The sequence below is a fragment of the Rana temporaria genome, chromosome 1, assembly GCF_905171775.1.
Source record: "Rana temporaria chromosome 1, aRanTem1.1, whole genome shotgun sequence".
In the NCBI taxonomy this organism is placed as follows: domain Eukaryota; kingdom Metazoa; phylum Chordata; class Amphibia; order Anura; family Ranidae; genus Rana; species Rana temporaria.
In genome coordinates this window covers 95,503,835-95,516,821 of record NC_053489.1, presented here as the reverse complement: position 1 = coordinate 95,516,821, position 12,987 = coordinate 95,503,835, and the positions used below count along the sequence as shown (strand labels likewise).

The window sequence follows — 12,987 nt, the reverse complement described above, 5'->3', positions numbered from 1 at the left end:
TTCGTTTTTTAGACATGCTGAAAAAACAAAGTTTTCTTTCATGCTGAAAAATGATTGTGTGTACGCGGCATAAGCCATTGCTAGGAATACCGTGAATTCCAGATGGAGAGATAAACTACACTCCACATTCATATGCATCCATTATATATCTATAGCTTGAATATATGTTTTGGAAACACAAACACACACATGCATATACACACAGTTGTGCTCTTAAGTTTACACACCCTGGCTGAATTTATGATTTCTTGCCAATTTTTCAGAAAATATAAATAACACAAAAACTTTTCTTTCCCTCGTGGTTAGTGTTTGGCTGAAGCCATTATTATTATCAATCAACCGAGTTTACTCTTTTTAAATCATAATGGAAACAGAAACTACCCAAATGACCCTGATCAAAAGTTTACATACCCTGGTGATTTTGGCCTGATAACATGCACACAAGTTGACACAAAGGGGTTTGAATGGCTATTATAGGTAACCATCCTCACCTGTGATCTGTTTGCTTGTAATTAGTGTGTGTGTGTGTGTGTGTGTGTGTGTGTGTGTGTGTGTGTGTGTGTGTGTGTGTGTATAAAAGGTCAATGAGTTTCTGAACTCGTGACAGACTCTTGCATCTTTCATCCAGTGCTGCAGTGACGTTTCTGGATTCTGAGTCATGGGGAAAGCAAAAGAATTATCAAAGGATCTGCAGGAAAAGGTAGTTGAACTGTATAAAACAGGAAAGGGATATAAAAAGATATCCAAGGAATTGAGAATGCCAATCAGCAGTGTTCAAACTCTAAATCAAGAAGTGGAAATGAGAAGTTCTGTTGAAACGAAACCACGGTCAGGTAGACCAACTAAGTTTTCAACCACAACTGCCAAGATAATTGTTTGGGATACAAAGAAAAACCCACAAACAACTTCAGGTGAAATACAGGACTCTCTGAAAACATGTGGTGTGGCTGTTTCTTCAAGTGCCTCCTTATTGTGCATCTTGAAAGATGGGCTGCATGGTCAAGTTTCCAGAATAAAGCCATTACTACACAAATGCCACAAAAGTATCCTGCTTACAATATGCCAAACAGCACAAAGACAAGCCTCAAACATTCTGGCACAAAGTCATTTGGAATGAGGAGATCAACATTTAGCTTTTTTGGCCACAACCATAAACACTACATTTAGAGAGGAACCAACAAGGCCTATGATGAAATGTACACCATTCCTACTGTGAAACACGAAGGCGGATCGCCGATGGTTTGGAAATGTGTGAGCTACAAAAAGACAGGAAATTTGGTCAAAATTGATGGTAAGAAAAATACTGGAGGAACATTTGCATTCATCAGCCAGGAAGCTGCACATGGGACGTACTTGGACATTCCAACATGACAATGATCCAAAACACAAGGCCAGGTCGACCTGTCATTGGCTACAGCAGAATAAAAAAGTGAAGTTTCTGGAGTGGCCATCTCCTGACCTCAATATCATTGAGCCACTCTGGGGAGATCTCAAACATGCAGTTCATGCAAGAAAGCCCAAGAATTTACAGGAACTGGAGGCTTTTTGCCAAGAGGAATGGGCAGCTTTACCATCTGAGAAGATAAAGAGCCTCAGCCACAAATACCACATAAGACTTCAAGCTGTCATTGATGGTAAAGGGGGCAATACACGGTATTAAGAACTGGGGTATGTAAACTTTTGATCAGGGTAATTTGGGTAGTTTCTGTTGCCATTATGATTTAAAAAGAGTAAACACAGTTGATTGATAATAAATGGCTTCAGCCAAACACTAACCATGAGTAAAAAACATTTTTTTTATTCATATTCTCTGAAAAATGGCCAAAAAATCTAATTCTGCCCGGGTATGTAAACTTGTGAGCACAACTATCTCTCTCACCATACATACATACATTATTTTTATATAATTTATTAATAAAACAACCAACCCCAGGCACAACACTACTACTGTATAATCTGTTCAAAAACAGTTCCCACGGCTTTTACACTCACTTGTAAAAAGACTCTTCTAGAACTGTATGTTACATGCACACAACGCTGCAAAAAAGTGTTACATTCAGCCTAGGTTCCCATATGTGCGATGCGGGAACCAGCGCCGGTTCCCAAAGGCAGTTCACACTGCCCTCTGAACAACTGCGGGTGTCAATACATTGTTAATGACACCACCAGATTGGTTCACAGATTGCAGTGTGAACTGGCACATGAGTCAGATCACATGGGTGAGAACACAGATCCGATTCTAGTGCGGGGAAAAGTCCCTGCGCTATTTTCGTACAAATCCAAGGAACTCGTACTGCACAGGCATCACATGTGATCAGCACCTGTGGTGCGGGTGCGAATCACATGCAATGTCTGAGATCGCACATATGTGAACCTAGGCTTAAGGTTCCATTCAAATCTGAGTAGGGCGCTGCGACAGCTGCTGCAGTGCTTTTTTAGCAGAGCATGTTTAGGAGCTGCACCGCTCGTTTGAATGCTCTAAAAACACTCATGTACCAAATCTTGGCACAGAGCCAGGAGTGTTTGCTGTGTTTGCCGTGATTGTAGCGCATTTTGTCGCTCTCCAATCCAGGCAAAAATCGCACTGTGTTTGGAGTGCTATTAAGAAAAAAAATGTGCAATGTGCAAACGCATAGTTTTGACGTGATTCTGGAATTGCGTCACTTCCGCTTGCGATCCAAATCGCTCAGGCGTGAATGGAGCCTTAAAGGGGTTGTAAAGCTTTGTGTTTTTTCACCTGAATGCATCCTATGCATTAGGTGAAAAAACACCTTGCACTCTCGGGCCCCCAGCCCCCCTATTTTACTTACCTGAGCCACGAAACTCTGTGGGCGTGATCCCGCAATGCTTTCCCCCAGCTTGAGGCAGCTCTTCATTGGAGGTTGATAGCAGCGCAGCCATTGGCTCCTGCTGCTGTCCATCAAATCAATGACGCGGCGCGCCATGGGGTCGAGTGATACACTTGGTGGCTATGGCCGGAGCGCACCCGCAAGCTAACCCCCTCGGAAGAGCGCTTCCCAGAGAGGGGGTTAGCTCTTGCGGGGAGGCGCCGAGACAGTCGCCGAGGGACCCCAGAAGACAATGATCGGGGCCACCCTGTGCAAAACGAACTTCACAGTGGAGGCAAGTATGGTATGTTTTTTTTATTTTTATTTTTAACACTTACAACACCTTTAAATGTTTTGTTCAAATATTTGATGAAATATTTCTGTAGCAATTGTGGCCTCCATCTTTCTTTCAGAACAAGATTCCTTTAAGCCAGTGGCCCGCGATAACCTAATCTGGGGTGGCCGATTGGCAAGCCCAGATTGCGGGGTTGCCGACCCACCATCTCAGAGCATTATGGTTGCGAATGAGGTCGGTAGTAGAGGAAGCCAGCGGTGGCGGAGCAGAGCCACATAAGCTGAGGCTTCTTGTATAGCGCCGCCTCCTGATACAGGCAGAGAGATACCAAATGCACTCTGCCTGGGACAGCAACAGCTGGCGACAGCAGAATGGAAGACTGCTGGGGTACCCTGTCTCCGTGCGCACCCCACCTCGCGATTTAGTCGGGCCGCGCCAGCAATTGAGGCCGCGGCTTTGCGGCCTTCTGCAGTCCTATGGTTCCTTCTGGAATATGGCGTCCTCTTGTGGTGGCCGTTGGTATGACAACACAACACAAGTTAGAACCCCCAAACATTATATATATTTTTTAATTCTAACACCCTATCGAATAAAACGGCGGTCGTTGCAATACTTTGTTATCACACCGTATTTGCGCAGTGGTATTACAAGCGCACTTGTTGGGGAAAAAATACCCATTTTTTTTATTAAAAAAATAAAACAGTAAAGTTAGCCCATTTTATATTGTGAAAGATAATGTTACGCCGAGTAAATCGATACCCAACATGTCACGCTTCAAAATTGCATCCGCTCGTGGAATGGCGACAAACTTTTACCCTTTAAAATCTCCATAGGCGACGTTTAAAAAATTCTACAGGTTGCATGTTTTGAGTTACAGAGGGCTAGAATTATTGCTCTCGCTCTACCAATTGCAGCGATACCTGGTTTAAACAACGCTTTCATATGCGGGCGCTACTCACGTATGCGTTCGCTTCTGCACGCGAGCTCCGCGGGACGGGGCGCATTCCTGGCTCCTAACTTTTTTAGCTGGCTCCTAGATGCCAAGCAAATTTGTCAAGCCCTGCCGTATATGCATAGTAGACATTGACCGGCAAACTTTGTGGCCCATGACCGGTTACCAAGTCACTTAAGTGACCCTCGCTCTTCAAAAGATTGGGCACCTCTGCTTTAAGCCCATTCCATCCTTTCTACGCAGCACTGTGCTCTGCACAAGTAGTCCACAATATTCAACTCGATTCCAAATAGCTCCAGGGGACCCAAGTCACAAGAACATTAAATAAATTAATCAAAAACAAAAATTTACTAACCACGAAAGACAGAGCTACCACGCATAGATACGCCGGCGCATAATTACACTTACGCCGCGCATCTCGAGATACGCCGGCGTAAGTGCTTTGTGGATGTGCCCCTAAAATGTTGGACAAGGTCTAGTCCCCTAGGACAAGGCTACAATCACGTGTTACACTTTAGTGCATCTAGTACACAAATAAGCAATTCCCCCCCCACACCCATTGTAACCCACCAGTTTTATATATCTGCTTTACAATAGAAGGCTCGATTCACACCTATGCATGTTGCTTTTGCAGTGCTTGCTGCGTTTTTTGACGTGCATTATTACCGCAATTTGCGTTTTTTTTTTTTAGCCAGAAAAAAATGCATAAAAAAAAAGCATAAAAAAAAGCATTAGTGTGAATGGAGCCTAACAGAACAGAGTCTTTCCCTGTGTACCATTACATAGGAAGCCTTTCTTTTTTTCTTGCAGCAAAAAAATCCTGCAGCTCAGGACATCAGTTTTCTATTATAAAGTGACATATTCCTGCTGCACTCCATTACTCACCATCTAGAAAAGTCCATGTCACTTTGCCACTTAGCTTATATGGTGAAGGGGGAAGAGTGAAATGGCCAGATTGTGAAATCAATCTGGATTTACATCATTGCAAATGGAAATATTTACTGCAAAGCATATAATGTAGTACAGATGTATGGAAGGACACTTTTAATCAGTAATATAAGGCGATGGAGGAACTATCCACCCATAACTGGGCAGATACCGAAAGGTGACATCACCTACCAGTTCTCCATGTCTCTCAGGGACCCAGGTAACAAGATTTGTGTATAAAAGCCCAACTTCGGGCTCGCCAAAAAAAAAAAAAAAACTAAAATGTGGGTGCACCCCATGTCAGCATGAATAGGACATTGGGTGGTTTTGTCTCGCTAGCCATGCAGGCTTCCAGTTTAGTTTATTTAATATACTTGTATAGTGCCAATTTACGCAGCGCTTTACAACATAAATATACACAATTTATATATTTATTACACTACACACACACACACACAGCAAAAGTATGAAACTTTTCAGTCCCGGGGGTGCAAGACAACGGGGCCACACAATGAGGCTGGATAAGGGGGTTTTTCACTGTCAGGGCGATAAGGATGTGGAGCCCTCTTCCACAACTGGTAGTGTCGGCAGAAAGTATGGTTAGTTTTAACCACTTCAAGACCAAGCCTATTTTTGACACTTGTTGCTTACAAGTTACAATCAGTATTGTTTTGCTAGGAAGTTACTTAGGCTGGATTCAAACCAATGCATTTTAAGTGCTTTTTGCAGATTTGCACTACAATCCATTTAAAATGGTTCCCTTATGGAACACGTTCTGTAGTGCAAAATGCACTAAAAACGCATAGGTGTGAATCCAGCCTTAGAACCCACAAACATTACATATATTTTCTTAGAAAAGACCCTAGAGAAGAACATGGCGGTCATAATATTTTATCAGGGTTTGACAAATTTGCTTGGAATCTAGGAGCCAGAAACGCGCCCCCCTCGCACGGGGAAGCATACGCGATTAGCATCCGCATATGAAAGCAGTGTTCAAACCACACATGTGAGCAAGAGAAATAATTCTAGCCCTAGACCTCCTCTGTAACTCAAAACATGCAACCTGTAGAATTTTTTTAAACGTCGCCTATGGAGATTTTAAAGGGTAAATGTTGGTCGCCATTTCATGAGCAGACGCAATTTTAAAGCGTGACATGTTGGGTATCAATTTACTCGGCGTAACATTATCTTTCACAATATAAAAAAAAATTGGGCTAACTTTACTGTTGTCTTATTTTTTTTATTAAAAGAAGTGTATTTTTCCCCCAAATAAGTGCACTTGTAAGACCGCTGCGCAAATGCGGTGTGACAGAAAGTATTGCAACGGCCGCCATTTTATTCTCTAGGGTGTTTATATATATATATATAATCGGCGTACGGTGTTCCTCTTAAAATCCATAGCAGACTCAAGGGCCTGGTATGCTCCTGTAGGGGGAACCCATGCCGGTTTTTTATTTAAAATTTGGCGTGGAGTTCCCCCTCAATATTCATACCAAACGCAGCTGACAGTTCGATTACCTGCGGTTATGTGCCTATAGCTGCGGGATTTCGGAGCTGGACGCATTGAGATCTATTCTTTCTATCCGCACAAAACCGTGGGTAACAAAACCGTAGTGTGTGTATGATGTCATAGGAAAGCTTTGTGTGCTTCTAGCTGCGGTAAAATCCGCAGCTAAAAGCACCATTCTATCCGGCCGTGTGAAAGGGGCCTCATGGCTGTGTGTTGAGGTATTTTGAGGGGACAGCAAATTTACACTGTTATACAAGCTGTACACTCACTACTTTATATTGTAGCAAAGTATAATTTCTTCAGTGTTGTCATATGAAAAGAAATAATAAAATATTTACAAAAATGTGAGGGGTGTACTCACTTTTGTGAAATACCGTGTATAACAGTGCAGATATTACATCAATGAGTATATATAGAAGGCCAAGCACAGCTAGTATATACTGTATACGACAAGTAATGGGCTTCTAGTGAAAACCTAATGCTTTGTGGTAAATGTTGAGTGTACAGAGCTCTCTCACAAATGGTCCCAGCAGCATCAGTAGTCCCATTAAGTTCACATGTAGAACAACAAAGCAAAGAATTGTGGGATGAGTCATCCTGAGATCACCAGTTACCATACAGAATGCTAACAGATACATGTCAGCTTGGCACAGCACAGGCACCACCCTGAATATCCAAGACTATGTGCCTTTAACTGGAGAAGAATCATGTGCAGTAACCCATGGCAACAAATCAGACCCCAGATACCTGTCGTGAGATTGCCTTTTTTTTCCCCTGGGCATCACAGAATATTGCAGTTCTACACAAACTTAGCTCTTCGTAAGGACTCATTCAGATGGGGGGGGGGGGGGGGTGTGGAAGAGGGGAATAAATTACTGATATCTACACAGGATTTGCTGACAGATCGTGCAAGGCAATCCACCCCGTGGCTGAGGGAATTTAACGAAATGTCAGTGTGTCATATTTCAATAAAGTTCCATAAAAAAAAAAAAATACCGTATTTTCCGGCGTATAAGACGACTTTCTGGATGCAAAAACATGCATCCAAAGTCGGGGGTCGTCTTATACGCCGGGTACGGTCTCAGTACTCACTTTTTTTTTCCCAGCGGTGACAGTCTCCATACGGCGAGCGCGAGCGTGAATGATTTCAAAGCCGTGCCTTCACTTCAGAGTGTTCTGTGATAGGAGGAACAAAAATCTTCCCAGCAGCGCCTCTGTTCTGTGTTCCTCCTATCACAGATGCCTTCTCATCCTCGGACGAGATGAGAAGACGTCCGTGATAGGCGGAAACAGAACAGAGGCGCTGCTGGGAAGATTTGTGTGCCGCCTATCACAGAACACTCTGAAGTGAAGGCGCGGCTTTGAAATCATTCACGCTCGCAGCATGGGGGACTGTCACCGCTGAAAAAAAAAAAGTGAGTGTTATTGCACTGGGGGGGGGGGGGGGGGCGCAACAAGTTCAGGCATGTAATGGCACAGTGGCAATGTGGGGGCATGTAATGGCACAGTGGCAATGTGGGGGCATGTAATGGCACAGTGGCAATGTGGGGGCATGTAATGGCACAGTGGCACAGTCCGGGCATGTAATGTAATGGCACAGTGAGGTTTGAAAAAGCCAGTTTCTGTCAGCGGTTCTGGCTCCCCCTCAGCTTCCAGAAAGACTAGAAGGAAGGGGGTAGTCTTATACAGTGAGTATATCCCAAAATCAAAATTTTTCCTGGAAAATTAGGGGGTTGTCTTATACGGTGCGATGCGCCATGATCAGCACTGCAATGCAGCACCTGGTGTGAAGAGACCCCAAGAGCTCTGTTGTGTGCTGTGAAGAGAGATTTGCCAATATGTCACAAATAACACATTGCGCCGTTTTCTTTTTTCCAACTTCATTTAATGTAACAATAAGGCAGGGTTTACGTATGTGCGGCTGCAATTTGCAGTCCGGGGCGTTCCTCTTCACCAGTTCAGGTGCCAATCAGGTAAAAATTCACACCTGAACAGGAACGCACCAAACATCAGACTGCAAACCAGTGCCGCACATTTGTGAACCCGGCCTCGTTGAAAGCCAGACCCAAAAGCATCCTTTTTCAAACCGCACCACGGCCGCCCTGGACATATGTGAACCAGCTCCATTGAGAGGCGATCATTTTCACATGATGCGGTTTAAAAACGCCTCCAATTTGCATATATGTGAACCCAGTCTTAAAGAGGTCCAGCCCCCCCTACAAATACTGTAGCTACTGACTTTAATGTTAGGACACTTACCTGTCCCGAAATCCAGCAATGTCGGCACCCCAGCTGATGTTTCCATCGTGTCTCAGGTGATTCTGCCGCCATTGCCTGCAAGAGAAACCGTCAGTGAAGCCTTGCGACTCCACGGTCAGTTCCCTAACGCACATGCGAACTTCTGAGAGATCTCGCCGCAGCAAGGTCTCCCAGAAGTGGGGACGGGCACCTGTCAAAACCAGATACCCCCCCCCCCCAAAAGGTGCCAAATGTGGCACTGGAGGAGGGGGGGGGGGTGAGGAAGAGCTTCCCCTTTAAGCTGAATTCCAGACATGCATATTTTTGCATAGTAACATTGGCCTAGCTTGGATCAATGCATGTACAATACCTGCCTAATCCCTGGAAATCAGTGGACACTGGTACTACAGTGATGCTGTTTAGTGAACACAGGAGGTCACTCACTTGGCATGAGAGCCATGCAGAGAACACTTTGCATTCTATCGATAAATGCAAAGTGTTCCTTGACTGGATGAGGTAGAGTTGTTGAGGTCATTAAGCAACCTCTCCACTCTGCTTCCAGGGGGATCCCACAGACATGCCAAGCTAAACCAATGTAACCATGTAAAAATTGTCCCAACATGCTGAACTGGAAGAACTACATGTCCTACTTTTTTTGCACAGTGATATGAACTGACCGTATAGGATTGAAGGCAAATAGTCTAGTCTGTGTTGGGCAAGGTTAGCCCAATGCATATGGTGTAAAGCAGGGGTACTTAAAAAACAGCCCTCCAGTCGTTCAGGAACTACAATTCCCATCATGCCTTGTCATGTCTGAATATCAGAGATTTACAATGCCTCATGGGATGTGTAGTCCTGCAACAGTTAGAGGGCCGTACTTTGAGGATCCCTGGTGTAAATGGGTCCCTACATTGCTTCCAGTTGAATGCATTTAGGCCTGTAAACCATTCACACCCCAAACAAACACTTCCCCCCCCTCCTCTAGGGCAGTTTTTAATCCCCACACATACAAAGGTGTACTCATGTCAATTATGCAGAAATACTGACTGCAGATACAGAATTTTCTACTATGATGTTCTGCAACTGAACTCTTAAAAAGATTACGGAGCACAACACATCTGTGGCCCATAATACACAATACTACTGCATTTAGTTTTGTAAGCAGCTATATACACAGTACTAGTCTGAGCGCATTTCTTTTTACACCCATGTGCATAATCCATAAGACCTTACTGAATGAGGCCGTTAAAGGAAAACACAATTTTCTTTGACATTTTCTAACATTTGATATCTGCAGACTTAGATTTTTTTTTAAAGCAGATAAAGTCTATGAAAGGAGAAAAAAAACAAAAAAAAACCCTCAGAAGCAAATGCCTGAGCTAGACGGCATGCCGGTATCCATGGCAGCAATCAGGAAGCCAAAATCCTTTTCATTACTACACATACACCCGCAGCACCTAGAGAAAAGAATAGCCTGCCTATGTAGATGTATAGGCCTATGGAAGCTGGCATCGTGTGCACTGAACAGGGGGACAATGGCTACCCAACCGTTGCCATGGTTACCAGAACGCTGCTTGTATGGGCCAGTTAGAACTGCATCTGTGGCCTGTTTTTTTTTTCTGTAGACTGTTATGAGATTGACTTGGAGGGGGTGTTAGATTACTATTTAACAGAAATTGCACTTAGAGGTTAAAAAAAAAAAAAGAATAGCGTATAACATTACATATTATAGACTTAAAAAAAAAAAAAAAAAAAAAAAAAATACATACAAGAACAAGACAGGTAGTGAATTTTCACAAAATGTGTCAATTTGTTGCTTTTAATCTTAAAGGGTTACCAAACCCACAACAGTAAAATCAGTCTGTATATGCAGCATAGCATGCTTGTTATACTCACTGTGGAACTTAAGGGGTTAATCCTCTGCATTGTGCTTTTTATCCTGTATGCAGAGATCCTCCCCTCCTGCACTGTATCTGGGACACTCCAGCTAACACAGGCATTGTTAGCTGACCTGCACATGCTCAGTTGTGTCTTTTATGCTGGAGAGAATAATTACTTGTTGATCAGAGCTAGCCAGGTCACATGATCTTGACATCACACACACGTGGGCGTGTATACAGGCTGCAGTGGAAATTTCCACCTTCCTGAACTTAACAATGGAGAAACTGTGCAGTTTATCACTGACTGTGATATACGGATCAGCCAAAAGTGTATATAGTGGCAATATTTTAATGTATAAACAAGATTTAGAAGCTGTGGGCATGGGGGGGGGGGGTGTCTATGGGCGGCTCAGAGGAACGCTTTATTCTTGCCACTTCTGCCTTGTAGCGATGGGGTCCTTGGGTTGAATTCCCTCCAGGACACTACCTGCATGGAGTTTGCATGTTCACCCCATGCTTGGATCCTCTGGATACCTCCTGCACTCCAAAAGCTTAGGGCCTAGTATGGAAGATAGCGACTTTAGACTGTAAGCTCCTTGAGGACAGGGACTCAATGTACAAAATATTATACATGCCTTTAATAAATTAGGAAGGGAGTTCTGCAGTAAGAGCATACCAAACCAAAAGACTGCTTTTTTTATAACTTTAACGTGTTGTGGAGCACAATACTCGGTTCTCAAGCTGAAGGACGTTGCTGTCCTCCCTAAGACGCTGGGTGGTCTGTCTGAAGATACAATCACAGCCCCCCCTCCATCTACCAGCCTCTGTACTAATCCCCAATGCAATCACAACACATCCCAGTGCACAGACCACAGCTGCAGGCCAACCACTGATCTCCCTTCCCCGAAACTTCAAACATGGCGTGTCATTGATTATTCTTTATGAAGTTACTGATGTGGAGAAGAAGATAAAATGCACTTCTACTGTCATCAAAGGACACGTGAGGCCACTCTAGTGCCCCCTGCGGACAGAAAGCAGAACACAGCTGCCTTAGGAAAACCATTATTAGAAGGCACTTATACTATTTTTCCTAGACGCTGGAAGGAATGAGGTTATTGCATGAAATCACACCTAGAAGAGTCAGCAACTGCAATAACACACAGCAACACAAAGCTAGAGCAAAGGGAGGAAAAAAGAAGAAAAGAAACAAAAGTGGAGCAGTCAGTCAGGTTTCATCTAACTACCGTAGTTGCTATTGTTTGTAACAATGTGTCTATTTCAGCTCCAGCTTGCATCAATGGACCCAGATCACTGCTAATGAAGTACAGTATATGGAAGGAAAGAGAAAAAAATAAGTAACCAAAACGGAAAAAGTTGTGTAAATAAAAAGGTCCAAACCTCATCTGTATATAGCTAAAGCTTCCAAAAATTCATCTGCATGAATATAAAAAAAAAAAAAATGCAAAATATAAATATTTTGCATTTTATTTATATTCATGCAGATGAGTTTTTGGAAGCTTTAGCTATAATATATATCTCTAATAAATAAATAAATAAATAAAAGTCTAAAGCTTCCAAAAACATATCTGCACATTTATGAATAAGAGGCTAAAACTTTCAATAACTCATCTGCAAAAATATATAAAAAGACATTTTATAAATAAGAGACTAAAACTTACAATATATACAGTATATATTTCTATACAATGTATAAAACAAATGGCTAAAGCGTCCAAAGATTTGAATACATAGAGATAAATATAAAATATAAACACATTTATAAATAAAAGGCTAAAACTTCCAAAACTCATAGAACACTTGTAGGGGGGGAATCATGTGTTTAGCCCCCCCCTTTCAATGAAAAGCTCAGGTTAACCCTTTATTGGCAGTCTGCCTGTCTGAGATACCCCCGTCCCATTGATGAGTGCTGGGACCCCCCTGCATGCTGAGTATACATTGATGGGATGGGATCCATTGATAACAATGAAGCGGAGCTCACACTCACCCCAGGGATGGACGATCAGAGCGGACTGGGCTCTCCTCTCTCCCCGGTATACACGGAGCTTCCCTCCTCCCCCGGCTCTCATACAACGTGCACTGAAAGCCCCAGCAGCAGCCAGCCGCCCGGCCAGCCTGTTCCCGCCCCCCGTGATGTCACCGGGCCCGCCCCCTCCAGACTGGCAGTCAGACGGTCCCTGGTGTATTAGATAGAGCGGAGTTCCCTGAGTAAAGGGGGGAGACCTCCATACACTGGAGGGAGATCACAGCTGAGTACAGGGGGAGAGATCTCCATTCACTGGAGGGAGATCACAGCTGAGTACAGGGGGGAGACCTCCATACACTGGAGGGAGATCACA

At 43.6% G+C, this 12,987-nt stretch overlaps 1 protein-coding gene across 1 annotated transcript in view; it reads right to left on the bottom strand.

Annotated features, from left to right (window-relative positions):
* The window catches only part of LHFPL2 (LHFPL tetraspan subfamily member 2), a 149,053-nt gene extending 136,303 nt beyond the window's left edge, over positions 1-12,750 (bottom strand). Inside the window, exon 1 of the mRNA XM_040340763.1 lies at positions 12,636-12,750. The gene's annotated coding sequence lies outside the window, so the exon portion shown is untranslated. The remainder of the gene's footprint in view (positions 1-12,635) is intronic.
* Positions 12,751-12,987: the final 237 nt, after the last annotated feature.